This window comes from Lissotriton helveticus, chromosome 6, assembly GCF_964261635.1.
Source record: "Lissotriton helveticus chromosome 6, aLisHel1.1, whole genome shotgun sequence".
In the NCBI taxonomy this organism is placed as follows: Eukaryota; Metazoa; Chordata; class Amphibia; order Caudata; family Salamandridae; genus Lissotriton; species Lissotriton helveticus.
The window spans coordinates 1626666309-1626683889 of record NC_136067.1 but is presented as its reverse complement, the minus strand read 5'-3'; the positions used below and the strand labels follow the sequence as shown (position 1 = coordinate 1626683889).

At 44.7% G+C, this 17581-nt stretch overlaps 1 protein-coding gene across 13 annotated transcripts in view; it reads right to left on the bottom strand.

Moving 5' to 3' along the window:
* WDPCP (WD repeat containing planar cell polarity effector) overlaps positions 1–17581 on the bottom strand; it is a 2510630-nt gene that overhangs the window by 1461652 nt on the left and 1031397 nt on the right. The window lies entirely within an intron of this gene.

Genomic DNA, 17581 nt, shown 5'->3' with positions numbered 1-17581 from the left:
TCCTGGCATCAGTGATCCTAACTATTCTACAGCCCTGCTGTCCTACTATGTTGCCCTATATTTGATGCCACGCAGTTCTTTCCTTTTCTGCTCCCCATTAAGTGACCTACCCATTAACACTGTCTTGCGCGCGCTCCCCTTTTGTCCAGACATGCCTTTCAGAACTGTGCTGACCTGCTTTCCTTCAGGGTCCCCTCTCCTTGCATTGTTTCATCCTTTGTTTACCCATCCCATTCTTCTGTGCTATTTGCTGTGCTCCCCTTCTTGCCCATCAGCCTGCCCTGCCCTTGTTTAGTGGGGCAGTGCTCAGTTCGCACCCACAGCTCTGTCATCAGTATCCTGTTCCCAGCACCGCCTTTCCGCAGTCCCATTCACTGTCTATAAGCCGTAGCCCAAACCTATCCACTTTCGTTTTTAGGTCTCGCCTAGACAGCGCTTGCGCTGTGTCTGCGAAACATGCTGTATTCAGGATATGCGATACAAAAGGGGACGATGGACGGAGCGTTTGAGCAAATCAAACGCTCACCCCCAGTCAACTGATCTGGGTTTAATCCATCACCATTCTTTAGCCCACTCAGCCACCCCAGTTCAGACATGGCCATATGCAAATCAGTCTGACCCTGTGCCTCATGGGAACAGTCCAGCCCGAACTGCCAAGCCATGTCTTCCATGGACCGGAAACAAGCATCCTGGGACCGGTTTCGGATTCATAATCCTCATCAGCCAGGCTATCTTGAATCCAGTGGCCAAGTGAGCAAGGGACTCACGTCTGAGCATACCCTGCCACACTTAGGGCGAACAAAGTGATACAAAAGCGGATGATGGACGGAGCGTTTGAGCAAATCAAACACTCACCCCCAGTCAACTGATCTGGGTTTAATCCATCACCATTCTTTAGCCCACTCAGCCACCCCAGTTCAGACATGGCCATATGCAAATCAGTCTGACCCTGTGCCTCATGGGAACAGTCCAGCCCGAACTGCCAAGCCATGTCTTTCCTGGACCGGAAACAAGCATCCTGGGACCGGTTTTGGATTCATAATCCTCATCAGCCAGGCTATCTTGAATCCAGTGGCCAAGTGAGCAAGGGACTCACGTCTGAGGATACCCGGCCACACTTAGGGCGAACAAAGCGATACAAAAGGGGATGATGGACGGAGCGTTTGAGCAAATCAAACACTCACCCCCAGTCAACTGATCTGGGTTTAATCCATCACCATTCTTTAGCCCACTCAGCCACCCCAGTTCAGACATGGCCATATGCAAATCAGTCTGACCCTGTGCCTCATGGGAACAGTCCAGCCCGAACTGCCAAGCCATGTCTTCCCTGGACCGGAAACAAGCATCCTGGGACCGGTTTCGGATTCATAATCCTCATCAGCCAGGCTATCTTGAATCCAGTGGCCAAGTGAGCAAGGGACTCACGTCTGAGCATACCCTGCCACACTTAGGGCGAACAAAGCGATACAAAAGGGGATGATGGACGGAGCGTTTGAGCAAATCAAACACTCACCCCCAGTCAACTGATTTGGGTTTAACCGCTTTGTTCGCCATAAGTTGGCAGGGTATGCTCAGACGTGAGTCCCTTGCTCACTTTGCCACTGGATTCAAGCAAGCCTGGCTGAAGACGGCTGGAATGCCAGAAACCGGTCCAGGGAAGGCATGGCTTGGCAGTTCGGGCTGGACTGTTCCCATGAGGCACAGGGTCAGACTGATTTGCATATGTCCATGTCTGAACTGGGGTGGCAGAGTGGGCTAAAGAACGGTGATGGATTAAACCCAGATCTGTTGACTGTGTGTAAGTGTTTGATTGGTTCAGATGCTCCGTCCATCACCACCCCCTTTTGTACTGCTTTGTTCGCCATAAGTTGGCAGGGTATGCTCAAACGTGAGTCCCTTGCTCACTTTGCCACTGGATTCAAGCAAGCCTGCCTGAAGACGGCTGGAATGCCAGAAACCGGTCCTAGGAAGATTGTTTCCGGTCCAGGGAAGGCTTGGCTTGGCAGTTCGGGCTGGACTGTTCCCATGAGGCACAGGGTCGGACTGATTTGCATATGGCCATGTCTGAGCTGAGGTGGCAGAGTGGGCTAAAGAACGGTGATGGATTAAACCCAGATCTGTTGACTGTGTGTGAGTGTTTGATTGGTTCAGATGCTCCGTCCATCACCACCCCCTTTTGTACCGCTGTATTCAGGATATGGGCTTTAAAAGCTCCGCCTATTTTCTAGGGCCGCCCCTTTTACGTGTGGTGTTACTCAAAGCTTGTGAGCACTATTTATTTCTTTAAAGTGGGGCACTGGAAACCAGTGTGCATGTTTTACAGAGCTCTGTTGTAAACAGGGCTGTAAATATTGTGCTTATCTTGCCGCATTTGTTGTGCATTCAAAGACTAAGGTCTGTTTTGGTTGTAGCTGCCTACTCTTCCTTCCTGCTTTTGAAACACACGGCCTGGCGTCAGGGTCCCTGCCATCCTATGGCTGCTGCAGCCTCTGCCTCAGAGCGCAACAAGCATTTGCAAAGCAATAGGTCTCACAGTTGTAAGAGTTTGAGCTATTTGCATAGTAAATAACAATGCCTTTTATTCATATGTTTCGAAAACCTGCAAGCGGTGCGTAAACACACACTTTGTACATTGTCATTGCTTACGAGAAGCAAGGCTGGCAGTAACTGCACCACTTATACTGCCAGCCTTGCTTCTCATAAGCAAGAACTTATAAGTACAAAGTGGGTGTTTACGTACCGCTTGTAGGTTTTCAAAACATAAAAGGCATTGTCATTTACAATGCCAATAGCTCAAACTCTAGTAAATGTGAGACCTATTGCATTGCAAATGCTTGTTGTACTCAGGCGTTATCAAGAAGAAAGTCCGACTGTGGAAGCTTGGAGCTGCTTTCGTTCTGGGTGTGCTGTACGTTTCCTGAATCTGTCTCAGTTTAACACACTCTAATAGGGTGAACTTGGATAACACAGTGAGTTAAACAGCGAAGGCACCGGACTTTCTGGCTGCAACCCCCAGGTACAGAGGTGGCCATGGCGGCTTCACAGGCTTACCCCCAGCCATAACACAGACTTTCAGCCGCCTGGTACTTATCACCTGTACATTCAGATCTCTTTATATTATTTCTCAGGAGGAACACAACTCTACAAAGTAAATAAAATACAAATGCATTTAAAAACACCATCCCTGCACCTTAAAAGGCAGAAACAGAGGTCGAATGGTTGAGGAAGGTGTAAGAGACACTCCTTTTTGTCACTTTCACTCCTAGGTGAGGCTGCAGTCCAACGTCTGATGCATTTGATAAATGAACCTTGATTGAATGTGAGTTATAGTTAATTTAATTTAATTTGCAGTGTATTGGTTTAATAAAAGTGATTGCCGGAAGAGAAAGGAGGACACACACACACACCCAAACACACGCCTCGTGTCTAAACTGGTCTCTGCCCTCACAGCACTGTGATCTCTTTTTAGGATGTGACCTCTCTGAGTTAGTCTCTACCCTGATCAGTGCCTTGAGGTGTCCCTCTCTACTTCATCTCATTAGACTTTTTTTTACATTTGGCGCCAGTCCACATTCTGTTATACAAATATTATGGCTGTTGCAATTTATACCACACTCTGTCTTTACTTTATTTACATGTAGCAACATCTTAAGATAATGTAATCTTGTGTCTTACTGATGACCTAGTTCTACTGTAAAGCGCTTTAGAACCTCTGGATAATGTCCGCTGTTATATAAAAATGCACAAATGAATAAATAAATGGTGCTATATTATAATCTCTAAAAAACAGGGTGCCTGACAAACAGCAACAACCCAGAAGAATGGAGCAAAAGAAGGCAAAGTCCAGACTAGCGTCCTGAAAGTGCTTGGCGTGTACAAGTGACTTAAAAAAAGCAAAACCATTTGTTAGATTCTTGTCTGTGTGTGTGGAAGGCAGTGTGAGTATGGGTGCTTCAGAACAGCAAACTGTGATATTTGACTTTACACCTATATTTTTATAAACTACTTTTCGTTTTTTAGTTATGTCTGCCGGAATCTAAATCAACTAATGCTATTGGACGAGGCTATGCTTTATAAATTCCATAAAATCTGAGCTCTCTGTATCAGGTGTACGTTTCTACACATGTGTATCAGTAGGTGCCACTGGCGGCGCACTAGGGTCTGCTTAGTCAGACCCCATCCGTGAGCTTCGTGTGTGTCTGTTTTTTACTCCATTAAGTGCATTTGTGTATTTCTGCTAGTCCTGAATCTGTGCATGTGTTCTTTATGCGCGTGCATCTCAGTAGCTTTATATATCTGCGTGCGTCTGATGCATTTTGCATCTGGACATATGCAGCAGCCTGCTAGCTAATTGTTGCATTCCCCATCGCAAGGCCCCTTTCGCCAGCTCTGTAGCTAGGCACTGCCATTGCGAGACCGATTGGCTATGCCAATGCTTGTTTTTTTTGTTAAGGGTGGAGGACATAAACAACAGGAGCGTGAAGGTTGGGGAAAAGTACCTGAATTACAACACGAGTACCGGACACACACTAGGGGAGAATCAACAGATGCCAGATTCTGAGGGCAGAATGAGGTCATGCTGAGGTGGTGGTGTGCTGGTGCAGAGGTGATGCTCAGGTGATGTTGAGTGATACTGAGGTGGTGTTGAGTGATATTGAGGTGGTGTTGAGTGATACTGAGGTGGTGCTGAGTGATACTGAGGTGGTGTTGAGTGATGCTGTGGTGTTGACTCATGCTGCCGTGTTGAGTCATGCTGCCGTGTTGAGTCATGCTGCCGTGTTGAGTCATGCTGTGGTGGTGGTGCTGCACTGGTGCTCAAGTGGTGCTGAGTTAGTGCTTAGGTTATGCTGAGTTGGTCCTTTGCTGAGGTGATGCTTCTCTGATGCTGAGGTGGTACTGTGTAGGTGCTGAGGTGAGAATGCGCTGGTGCACTGATGCGGAGGGAAAGCATGCAGGAGCTGTAACCAACAACAGATAAGAGCATCAACATGACATTTATAATTCTCTTACAGAGGCTATAAACTTGCAAAAGTGTCAGACCTGGGTGGGAAAGAACTACTGGCACATAGGAATGTTTTTGCTGTTGAATAATGCATAAAAGAACGTGAAAGAATATCTCGATGCAATAAAAGCAATAGGGCATTGTTAAGGAGTTCAGTATCGGGGATAGGAACACAACAGATATATTTAAAGTAACACATACACACTTATGGAAAGCACGGGGTGTTTTTTTTAATTATCCTAGATGACTTTATATTAACACTTTCATGAAAGTGTACTGAACTAAAATACTTAAAAATAATGTTAGTAAATTTAGCAGCCACAGGTTTGGATACTTATCGTTGAAAAATCTATTTAAATCAACAGTAAGTGGAAAGAAGTGCAAATTGGGAGCTCCAAGTCTGAGTTATTAGTGCCAGAAGACAAATGCTATGATTTATGCACAATTCGTGAAAAGTCCCGCTTGCACGGAAGCCTGAATGTTGTACCATCCTGAAGCCGATCCTGCCGCCGAGACTCCCGACAATGCCGGTGCCAGTCTCATTCTTATCCCCGATGACCCGGATCGGCTCCGATAGTACCCTTAAGGTTCTAGACCGCTTCCGAAGCCCTATTCTGAGGGGCTAGGAATGGAGGAAGATTGGGAGGGGTCGCTGGACCCTTTACAAGATCAGCATTTTCAAGAAATGGACTGGTATGAGGAATTGGGTGAGGCCAGCAGACTGGATACCTCTCCAGATTCTGGCCTGCTTTCTCCCCTTATGGTGGCTACGGAGGAGAAAGCATCATATGCTATGGTGGTGCGAAGGGCAGCTGAGGACCTAGGCCTTCAGGTCCCTTCAAATATCTTGACGGAGGTCCTGCATCCTGGTGTCTCCTCCTCAGCACCTTTGCTGCCTTTCAACTAGGCCTTAACTGATGTCCTACTGGGAACCTGGTCCAAGCCCAGCACAGGGGCTCCAGTGAATAAGACAACTGCCTGCCGCCATCACCCTACACTGGGTGACCCAAATTTCCTCACCAACCACCCTACCCCCATGAGCTTGGTGGTCCAAGACTCTACCTCCCACACCCAGAGACAGGGAATCCAAGAGGCTGGATAGTTGAGGTAGGAAAAAAAATGTCTTTCGCCAGCCTTGCATTGCAGCCAGTAAAGAATGCATGCTTATTGGGCTGTTATTCCCACACTCTGTGGGAAACGGTCGTGCAGGTGTTGCCACAGGTCTCCAAGCAGTATCAGACAATAGAGGGGCAGCAAAGTTTGCCATTCGTTGTTGTCTCGACATGACCGACTGGCTGGGCAGAGCAATTTAATTGACATGGCTATTCGACGTCATGCCTGGTTGAGAACTTCTAGCTTTTCAGGGAATGTCAACGCCTTTCTCAAGGACGTGCTCTTTGATGGCACCCGTCTCTTCGGAGACAAAGCAGATATGGTGCTGGAGTGCTTTAAGGACTCACCGCCTACGGCCAAGTCCTTGAGCCTCTCGGTGGCCACTTGTCTCCAGTCTGCCTTTCGAGGCTACAGAAGGGGCTTTTAGCTGCGCCAGCCATGCCCCAGCCACAAGACTGCGCAAGTTCAACAACCTCTATGGCGACGTAGGCGCGGTTCGCTCCGACCCCATGAGTCAGTTGACCAGTCCACCACCCCCCTGCAACCCAGCTTCCAAACCTTCCTAGTCTGACACTTCAAAATCATGGGTGGCCTGTTGGTGGCAGGATCAGTCATCACCTCCACCACTGGCAGAACATCACCTCGGACAGGTAGGTCCTCCAGATAGTCCAAAGGGGCTATTCCCTCCACTTTAAGACTTCCCCTTCCTCCATGCCTCCAACTTACGAATGGCTGATGGAGGATCACCTGACTTTGCTTCAGGAGGAAGTCATGACTACCTTGGCCAAGAGAGCCATAGAAAGGGTTCTGGCGCCAGAAGTAGGCTGTGGTTATTATTCCTGCTACTTTCTGGTCCCGGCGAAGGAAGAGGGCCTACACCCTATCCTAGATCTGCGATCCCTTAACTAGTACCTCAAAAATTAAATGTTCAAGATGCTCAATCTAGCTCAGGTTTTGTCTACCCTGGACCCAGGAGACAAGAGGGTAGCATTAGACTTGCAGGCTGCCAATTTTCACGCCCCCATCCTACCTGCTTATCGCTGCCACCTGCGGTTTACAGTAGATCATTAGCACTTTCAGTTCACCATGCTCCCCTTTGACTTTATCAGCACCCCTCAGGTGTTCTCCAAGGTGATGGCGGTGGTCGCAGCTCAGCTGCGCAGATCAGGGGTACCAGTCTTCTCCTATCTCGACAACTGCCTATTAAGTGAGAGCTCACCTGTAGGCTGTCGTCTCCCACCTCCAGACTACGGCAAACCTCCTGCATTTGCTGGGGTTCACTATCAACATGCCGAAGTTAACTCCCTCTCAGAAGCTCCCTTTCTTCTGAGCTGGTCTGGGCACAGTGCCGTTTCAGGCCTATCCTCCTGAACAGCGAGTCCAGGATATTCAGGCTATGTTACCAATGTTTCAGCCCCTATCCTGGATTTTGGTGAGAATGACTCTGAGCCTGCTGGGCCTTAAGGTCTCTTGCGTTCTGCTAGTGACACATGCCAGATGGCATATGCAGGCTCTGCAATGGGACTTGAAGTTCCAGTGGGTGCAGCATATGGGGAATCTATCAGATATGGTCCAGATCACCTGCGGTGGTGGCTAACTGACCGGGATTCGGCTGGAGGCAGACCTCGCTCCTGTCCCCAACTAGACCACACAGTAGGGACAGATGCGTCACTTCTGGGATGGGGTGGCCATCTGGGAGAGGTGGAGATCAGAGGACTCTGGTCTCCGGCGGAATCCGGACTCCACATCAGCTTACTGAAGCTCCGAGCAATTCGCTTGGCATCGAAAGCCTTTTTTCCTTCAATAAAGCCAAGGCTGGATCCAATGTTCACGGATAACACCACCACAATATGGTACTGCAAATAACAGGGCGGAGTGTGATTGTGGACCTTTTGTCAAGAGGCCCTGCGTCTCTGAAAGTCAGTGGAACAGCAGGGCATAACCCTGGAGGTTCAACACCTGGCAGGTTCTCTGAACGCCAGAGCGGACTAACTCAGCCATCAATGTCTAGCGGCATGTCCATCCAGAGGTGCTGCAAGGTCTCTTTCAACATTGGGGAGAGCCTTGGATAGCTCTGTTCGCCTCCGCAGAGAATGCGCAATGTGAGAAGTTTTGTGCGCTGGAGTTTCCAAGGCAGCTCTCGCTCAGAAATGCTTTTCATCTTGAGTGGAGCTCTGGCATCCTATACGCCTTTCCACCTATACCACTCCAGTTCAGAGTGCTCAAGAAGATCAGGAGCGATTGGGCCCTAGTCATTCTTGTGGCTTTGGACTGGGCACAGAGAGTCTGGTATCCCGAGCTTCTCCAATTGAGCATTGATTCTCCCATCAGGCTGCCGCTTTGGAGGACCTTTTGTCGCAGAAGCATGGGAGGGTCCTCCACCCAGACCTGTCAACTCTTCGCTTTCGTGCGTGGAGTTTGAGCAGTTGATAGTATTCAACCTTCCTCCCAAAGTCCGTACTGTTATTTTGGCAGCTAGGCGTCCCTCTACCAAGACCGCGTACGCCTGCTAGTGGCACAAATGTACTAAATACTGTACAGAAAGGTCTACTGATTCTCTTTCTTTTCCCTTTCTCACATTTTGCTTTTTATTTTAACCCTTGCCCAGCAGGGCTCTGCACTGGGCATTCTCAGAGGGTACCAATCGGACCTGTCTGTCTTCCTGAGGCTGCTAGAACAACCCTCATTATTCAAAACCCCCATTGTAAGTAGATTCCTCAAAGGACTTTTACATATGTTCCCACCTTCTCTTTTCATTGTGGCTAGTGGAACCTTAATTTGGTTCTCACCTTTTTAATGTGTGCTCCAGTTGAATCTCTGCTCATTTGCCCCCTCTGACTGCTTACAATCAAAACAGTGGCAGTGGCAATTACATCTGCAAATTGCAGGCTCTGTCATCCAAGCCTCTTTACCTGACCATCTTCCCTGATAAGTTGGTGCTTAGCACTAAGGCCTCTTTCTTACCAAACGTGGTAACACAATTTCATGTGGGACAATCTGTCACCATGCCCACTTTCTACGCTCCTTTGCACCCCTTTAAAGAAGAGGAGCACCTCCACCGTCTGGCCCCAAAAAGAGCGCTGTTATTCTACCTTGACCGCACTAAAGAGTTCCAAGTGGATGATAACTCTTTGTGGGGTATGTAACGTATGTTGAAACAAAGAAAGGTTGTGTGGTGCAGAAGAGGACTATCTCGTGATGGGCCGTCCTCTGCTTCAAAACTTGCTGCGCTCTGGCCAAAAAACAGCCTCCTGAATGCTTACGGGCTCATTTCACCAAAACTAAAGCTGCTACCATGGAGTGCAATGTGGAGCTCCAGTCCTAGACATTTGTCAGGCAGCAACATGGGCATTCCTGCATATGTTTACCAAGCACTACTGCCTGGACGGTCAAGTCAGCAGGCAAGGCCTTTTTGGGCGCTCTGTCTTGGAGGAACTCCTGGTCTAAACTTGTCTGCAGTCCCTCCACCGGGGATGGAATTGCTAGAGTATCTATTCAAAGAAAAGGAATACGTTGCTAGATGTCACTATTTGATGGACAAGGTACTTACCTTTGGTAACGCCTTATCTTGTAGAGACATGATCTAGCCACTGATTCCTTACCAACCCATCCATCCATCCATCCATCCATCCTTCCGCCCGGCGAACAGGTTTTTAGGGTCAGGGCTGAATCCTTTCAGGATCGTAGTTGCTCAAAACACACCAATGTCAGTGCACTTCATGACACATGTCGTGAAAAGTAATTGATGTCAGCGTGCCAAGGTGGTGCCTATATTGATGGAACAGATGTCACAACAGTGCGGACGAAGTCACGCGGAGACAACCTACGCCACCTACCGGCACGCAGGGGTATTGCTCAAAGCAAAATTTCCCAGATCCAGTCTGTTGCGGGAAAAAAGGTAAAGAATCTGCAGCTAGATCATGTCTCCATCAGATAAGGCGTTACAGATGGTAAGTAACTTGTCCTTCAGTGGCCTTGATTAGAAAGCCAATAAACATCTGTTATTCAGCACCAAGATACCCTTGGGTGAATGTGCGCTTTACCAATACACGTCATATTATGTCTGGTGACATTTTCCATCACTGGCACAAAGTAAAAATAATTGGAGCAAATTCTGCTTCAGTTGACCACCCTTTTCCTTCCTTACAAATAGAAAGTGGAAAACTAATCATTCCCTCAAAGTTTAAAAATGATGCAGTTTATTCTCAAGTCCTCAGTGTTGGACCCAAAAACGATGCTCTGTACTGTAACTCAACAGGGCATAGTTACGAAGTATTACGTTTGCAGTCCCTAAGAAACGAGGAATTACTTAAGAAATCTATACTTCTGGACATGAACATCCTAGGTTATTACTAATTTCTCATAAGGTATTTACCATGAGAATCTAGGTGGAAAATATAAAATCCACGGTAACAGATATGCAGATTTATTGCGGAGCTTTTACATTGGTTACTGTCCCAACTAGAATGACCACAGACCATGCAATGAGAGCATATGTCTTCAGGAAACTGTTGAACACCTAGTTAATTGTAATCTGATCTTTTTTCTCTGGTCAATCCTTCAGTTTCCTTTAGTGCCAAGAGACCTATCTGGCTATTTGTGTGCTGTACACATATTATAAATAAAATAAGAATATGGTTCTAAGAGAAGTGACAGAGAAAATATAGTCTGAGTTTGTATTTTACGGTAAGGATGAGCACGCCTGCAGAAAAGCTTGGTCTTCAAGTGCTCAAACTCAACGGGAATTCACCCTATATTTCGTAAGCATAAGATAGATCTTTTCATTTCTTGTATTTAATTAATTCCTAAAATATGGTTTTGCTTTTAAGTAAAAACATTATATGCCTCACGGACAAGCACACAGTTCATTCTCTCAATAATTGGAGACTCGATTTGCTTTCTGGTATAGAGAGCCGGTATGGCTGCTTTAAAGGCGCGTTTCAACATATGTCAGGAGATACATATCAAAGAGGGCAATGTACACTAAGGAGGAAATAAAAGAGCTGCTTTTAGCAACACAAGTTGAAAGAAAGCGAAAACACTGGCAAACCCATGCCTTTCTTAAACATGCATTTTTTCAAAAAAAAGTTACCTGGCCACCAATTTCAGTCCTGCTAATTAATACTGCAGATTCGAAATACAACGCAAACAATCATTGTACTTTACTTTCATATTTGTATTGATTCAACTTCATTTTAAACAACTATTCATCACTCTTGATGCATAGGAGGAATACACATTTCATTCAGTATATTGTGCGACTCACAATTATATGAAAAACATTTTACAAAAACATATCAGAAAGTTAAAAACAAAGACAAAACACTGTTGTATTTGCATCAATTAATTACACCAGTCCAAAATTTCCACAATTGCCTGTCAAAATTAAAATTCTATGTGGCACTATGACAGGCAGTCTGCGGGGAAAATTATTTTTTATAAACGTTCGCTCTCGAGGTATATTTCAATTATGACACCCTCACTAGAGTCCCATTCAATGTTGGTCCCTCGCAGACGATTAAAGACGTGCCGACGCATTTCCAATCCCCTTCTGCATTGGGGGATTATCATCAGGGCTTTAGACCATGGTGTAATCCGAGTAATTAACAAAATAATATATAATGAGTAACGCCCTTCTTTACCTCTCCTTATCCAACTTTTAAATAAACCAACCCACTAAGCACATACCAAGGGTACCTTATAGCTTTTGATGGGGTTCTTTTGATGGTCCACGTTCTGTCCCTAAACACAACCAAATTGATTTTATGTAAATTGGAGTCTGACGTTATGGGACAATCTTAATTATGATCGTTGTTTTTTATGACTTAGAGTTGGAAGAACTTACTGGAGTCTTCGTACATCTATTTCGATGACTCCCCACTTGTGTTCGTGTTTCCAGACACAGTCAACTTAGGACGTTTTGAATTCACCCTACAAACAAATGAATTGCCATTGTTTAAACAGACCGAAGTTGCTCACTGTTTGTATCTTAGAAAGAGCTTCCTGCGGCATTTCTCTTACTTGTGTGAAAGGTTCCTCTTCTACCAGATGAATTGCATCCTCATCTAAATTTGAGGCAGCATCATTTCCTGTCGCAACCAAACAGAGGATTTTTTTTTTTTAAAAAGGGCAGTGTGAACGGAAAGCTCTTTGTTTAAATGTGCGCTTTCATCGTCTTTGTTAGTCTATCTGCTGCAGCCCATTATGTTATTGCATAGCCATGCACATTTCATAACAATGTTCGCGGCGGGTTTCACTTGCTTTGCAGCTGTGTTCTTCTGGCATAGATTCAGTATTCTTCCACCTTGATTCGGAAAGTGGCATCTCTCACCAAACATGCATCACTCGATGCTTGTGCTGGCTCTGCCTTTATACGTGTCATCATCGTGTTCCTTGTCCCTTTGGATTCTGGGACTTGTGGTTCCAATGTTCAAATTAGTGCTTGATTCAACTCGCTTAGATCATTCAATCCTCTTGTTGTACAATGAAACTTTAGAATTAGATACGCTTCTTTTTTAGCTAGCATATTTTCTAAATTGCCTCCGCGTGGGGGCAATTTAATACCGGATAGAACAGTCCATTGAAAGTCTCTTTCTGAATGTTGTTGGTCAACAAAATGTTGCACCATCGGGGCCGTCAGTACATGATTTTTGATGCGCGATCTATGTTGTACGATTCACTGGTTCACCTATTGTGTGGTTTTCCCAATTTATATTTGAGAACATTGGCATTTGATCGCATAAATGGTATTCCTAGTTTTACAGTTAGTGAACTCATTGTGTGTCAATTTGATACCGTCATGAATGAACTCATGGCCCTCAATTGTCGTACTGCAGACGGAGCAGTTCCCACACTTTCTGTGACCTTGAACGGGGGGTAACTTCCACTGTGTGCACAAATCACTAACTGGCGTTGATGTTCGTCCCAAGTCAGTTCTGATTATTTTTTGCCCAATGTTTTTATTTTTACGCATGGCAAATAGAGGTTTTTCCATTTGGAGGTCCAATCCGGTTAAGAGGTGCCAATTTGATAGAATGATCTTCTTGTATTTATTGGTATGCGGACCAAACGTGGATACACATACCAGTTTCTCCATGGGAGGTTTAACTCTTTTGATTAGCAGGGTGTCTTGTAGTGTATACCAAGCTCTTTTGACAGCGTGTTTCAGCAATTTTCGGGGATAACCTCGATCTCTTAATTGGTCAGTAAAGACGGATGCATTAACCATAAAGTCTTCTTTGCGCGCACAATTGCGTCTTATTCTTAATAGCTGTCCGTATGGTAAATTGTTTTTCAGATTTTTGGGATGGGAGCTCCGATAGTATAAGATGGTATTTCTGTCAGTGGATTTCCGATGTAGTGTTGTAGTTAGTTTCTGATTCTCTTGAAATACTTCCACGTCAAGAAATGTCAATACTGATCGACATTTTGTCATGGTAAATTTAATGTCTGGATGTCTTGTGTTTAACCATTCATGGAATTGTGTTAGTCGCTCTTCAGGGCCACTCCACACACACCAGATGTCGTCGATGTACCTGTACCACTGTTTGATACAGTCGCTAAAGGGATTATCGTTGTCAATTAATTTTTGTTCAAACAGGGCCATGAACAATATGGCCATTTCTGGTGCAAAAGGACACTCCATTGCTGAGCCCTTTACTGCATATAGAACGTGTTCTCAAACCTGAAGTAATTACGCTTCAATGCAATTCGAGCCAGATCTAAGATGAAAGCTGTCGGGACTCGGTGTGGTCTTGTACGTGTTTCAAGATAAAACTCCATTGCTTCTACCGCTTTGTCCTGGGGGATTTGTGTATAAAGTGACGTTACGTCGAAGGACACTAGCCACTGCAAATTACTGTTGAACGATTGACCTTCAATTTATTCAAGAAGTCAGTAGTGTCTCGTAAATATGATGGTACTTGGTTGATGAACTGCTTCAAGAAGATGTCAACATATTTGGCCACTGGTTCTAATATTGATTCACACCCGGAGACAATCGGTCTCCCGGGTAGGTCTGTCATGTTCTTATGGATTTGTGTGGGCTAGAGACCTGTATATAGCAGAAGCGAACAAACAAATCTTGAATAAAGAATGGTATAGACCGCTGAGTGTAGATCCCAACCGCATTATCGAAGAAGAGATAAAAGAAAAACTCAAATTGGATCTGGATGAAGAAATCCTGGGACCGAAGGAGTATGACTACCTGAACAAAACAAATTTGCGTATCCCGATCATTTACTTCTTACCCAAAATCCATAAGAACATGACAGACCCGCCCGGGAGACCGTTTGTCTCCGGGTGTGAATCAATATTAAAACCAGTGGCCAAATATGTTGACATCTTCTTGAAGCAGTTCATCAACCAAGTACCATCATATTTACGAGACGCTACTGACTTCTTGAATAAAATTGAAGGTCAATCGTTCAACAGTAATTTGCAGTGGCTAGTGTCCTTCGACGTAACGTCACTTTATACACAAATCCCCCAGGACGAAGCGTTAGAAGCAATGGAGTTTTATCTTGAAACACGTACAAGACCACACCGAGTCCCGACAGCTTTCATCTTAGATCTGGCTCGAATTGCATTGAAGCGTAATTACTTCAGGTTTGAGAACACGTTCTATATGCAGGTAAAGGGCTCAGCAGTGGGGTGTCCTTTCGCACCAGAAATGGCCATATTGTTCATGGCCCTGTATGAACAAAAATTCATTGACAACGATAATCCCTTTAGCGACTATATCAAACAGTGGTACAGGTACATCAACGACATCTGGTGTGTGTGGAGTGGCCCTGAAGAGCGACTAACACAGTTCCATGAATGGTTAAACACAAGACATCCAGATATTAAATTTACCATGACAAAAAGTCGATCAGTATTGACATTTCTTGACGTGGAAGTATTTGAAGAGAATCAGAAACTAACTACAACACTACATCGGAAATTCACTGACAGAAATACCATCTTACACTATCGGAGCTCCCATCCCAAAAATCTGAAAAACAATTTACCATACAGACAGCTACTAAGAATGAGGAGCAGTTGTGCGCGCAAAGAAGGCTTTATGGTTAATGCAGCCATCTTTACTGACCAATTAAGAGATCGAGGTTATCCCCGAAAATTGCTGAAACACGCTGTCAAAAGAGCTTGGTATACACCACGAAACACCCTGCTAATCAAAAGAGTGATACCTCCCATGGAGAAACTGGTGTGTGTTTCCACGTTTGGTCCGCATACCAATAAATACAAGAAGATCATTCTATCAAATTGGCACCTCTTAACCGGATTGGACCTCCAGATGGAAAAACCTCCATTTGCCATGCGTAAAAATAAAAACACTGGGCAAAAAATAATCAGAGCTGACGTGGGACGAACATCAACGCCAGTTAGTGATTTGCGCATGCAGTGGAAGTTACCCCCCTGTGGAAGTTACCCCCCGTTCAAAGTCACAGAAAGTGTGGGAACTGCTCCGTCTGCAGTACGACAATTGAGGGCCATGAGTTCATACATAACGGTATCAAATGGACACACAATGAGTTCACTAACTGTAAAACTAGGAATACCATTTATGCGATCAAATGCCCATGTTCTCAAATATACATTGGGAAAACGACACAACAGGTGAACCAGCGAATCGTACAACATAGATCGCGCATCAAAAATCATGTACTGACGGCCCCGATGGTGCAACATTTTGTTGACCAACAACATTCAGAAAGAGACTTTCAATGGACTGTACTATCCGGTATTAAATTGCCCCCACGCGGAGGCAATTTAGAAAATATGCTGGCTAAAAAAGAAGCGTATCTAATTCTAAAGTTTCATTGTACAACAAGAGGATTGAATGATCTAAGCGAGTTGAATCAAGCACTAACTTGAACATTGGAACCACAAGTCCCAGAATCCAAAGGGACAAGGAACACGATGATGACACGTATAAAGGCAGAGACAGCACAAGCATCGAGTGATGCATGTTTGGGGAGAGATGCCACTTTCCGAATCAAGGTGGAAGAATACTGAATCTATGCCAGAAGAATACAGCTGCAAAGTAAGTGAAACCCGCCGCGAACATTGTTATGAAATGTGCATGGCTATGCAATAACATAATGGGCTGCAGCAGATAGACTAACAAAGACGATGAAAGCGCACATTTAAACAAAGAGCTTTCCGTTCACACTGCCCTTTAAAAAAAAAAAATCCTCTGTTTGGTTGCGACAGGAAATGATGCTGCCCCAAATTTAGATGAGGATGCAATTCATCTGGTAGAGAGGAACCTTTCACACAAGTAAGAGAAATGCCGCAGAAAGCTCTTTCTAAGATACAAACAGTGAGCAACTTCGGTCTGTTTAAACAATGGCAATTCATTTGTTTGTAGGGTGAATTCAAAACGTCCTAAGTTGACTGTGTCTGGAAACACGAACACAAGTGGCGAGTCATCGAAATAGATGTACGAAGACTCCAGTACGTTTTCCAACTCTAAGTCATAAAAAACAACGATCATAGTTAAGATTGTCCCATAACGTCAGACTCCAATTTACATAAAATCAATTTGGTTGTGTTTAGGGACAGAACGTGGACCATCAAAAGAACCCCATCAAAAGCTATAAGGTACCCTTGGTATGTGCTTAGTGGGTTGTTTTTTTTAAAAGTTGGATAAGGAGAGGTAAAGAAGGGCGTTACTCATTATATATTATTTTGTTAATTACTAGGATTACACCGTGGTCTAAAGCTCTGATGATAATCCCCCAATGCAGAAGGGGATTGGAAACGCGTCGGCACGTCTTTAATCGTCTGCGAGGGACCAACATTGAATGGGACTCTAGTGAGGGTGTCATAATTGAAATATACCCCGAGAGCGAACTTTTATAAAAAATAATTTTCCCCGCAGTCTGCCTGTCATAGTGCCACATAGAATTTGAATTTTGACAGGCCATTGTTGAAATTTTGGACTGGTGTAATTAATTGATGCAAATACATCAGTGTTTTGTCTTTATTTTTGACTTTCTAATATGTTTTTGTAAAATGTTTTTCATATAATTTTGAGTCGCACAATATACTGAATGAAATGTGTATTCATCCTATGCATCAAGAGTGATGAATAGTTGTTTAAAATGAAGTTGAATCAATACAAATATGAAAGTAAAGTACAATGATTGTTTGCGTTGTATTTCGAATCTGCAGTATTAATTAGCAGTACTGAAATTGGTGGCCAGGTAACTTTTTTTGAAAAAATGTATTAGACGTCCTGCCAGGCTCCCAGTACGGACGAAAAACCCCTTTGGTTTAAACTTTCTTAAACATGCAGCAGCAAAGCTAATGGCCTGGCTTTTTGTGAGGGAAGTATCTGGCAATACTTGCTCTCAGCTGGCCTGGAAAAAAAATCCCATTATGAAGCAAAACTTGGCGCAAAACAATTTGAAAGCAGGGAGCTGTGCCCCTTTGTTGAAACAGACCACACTAGTAGAA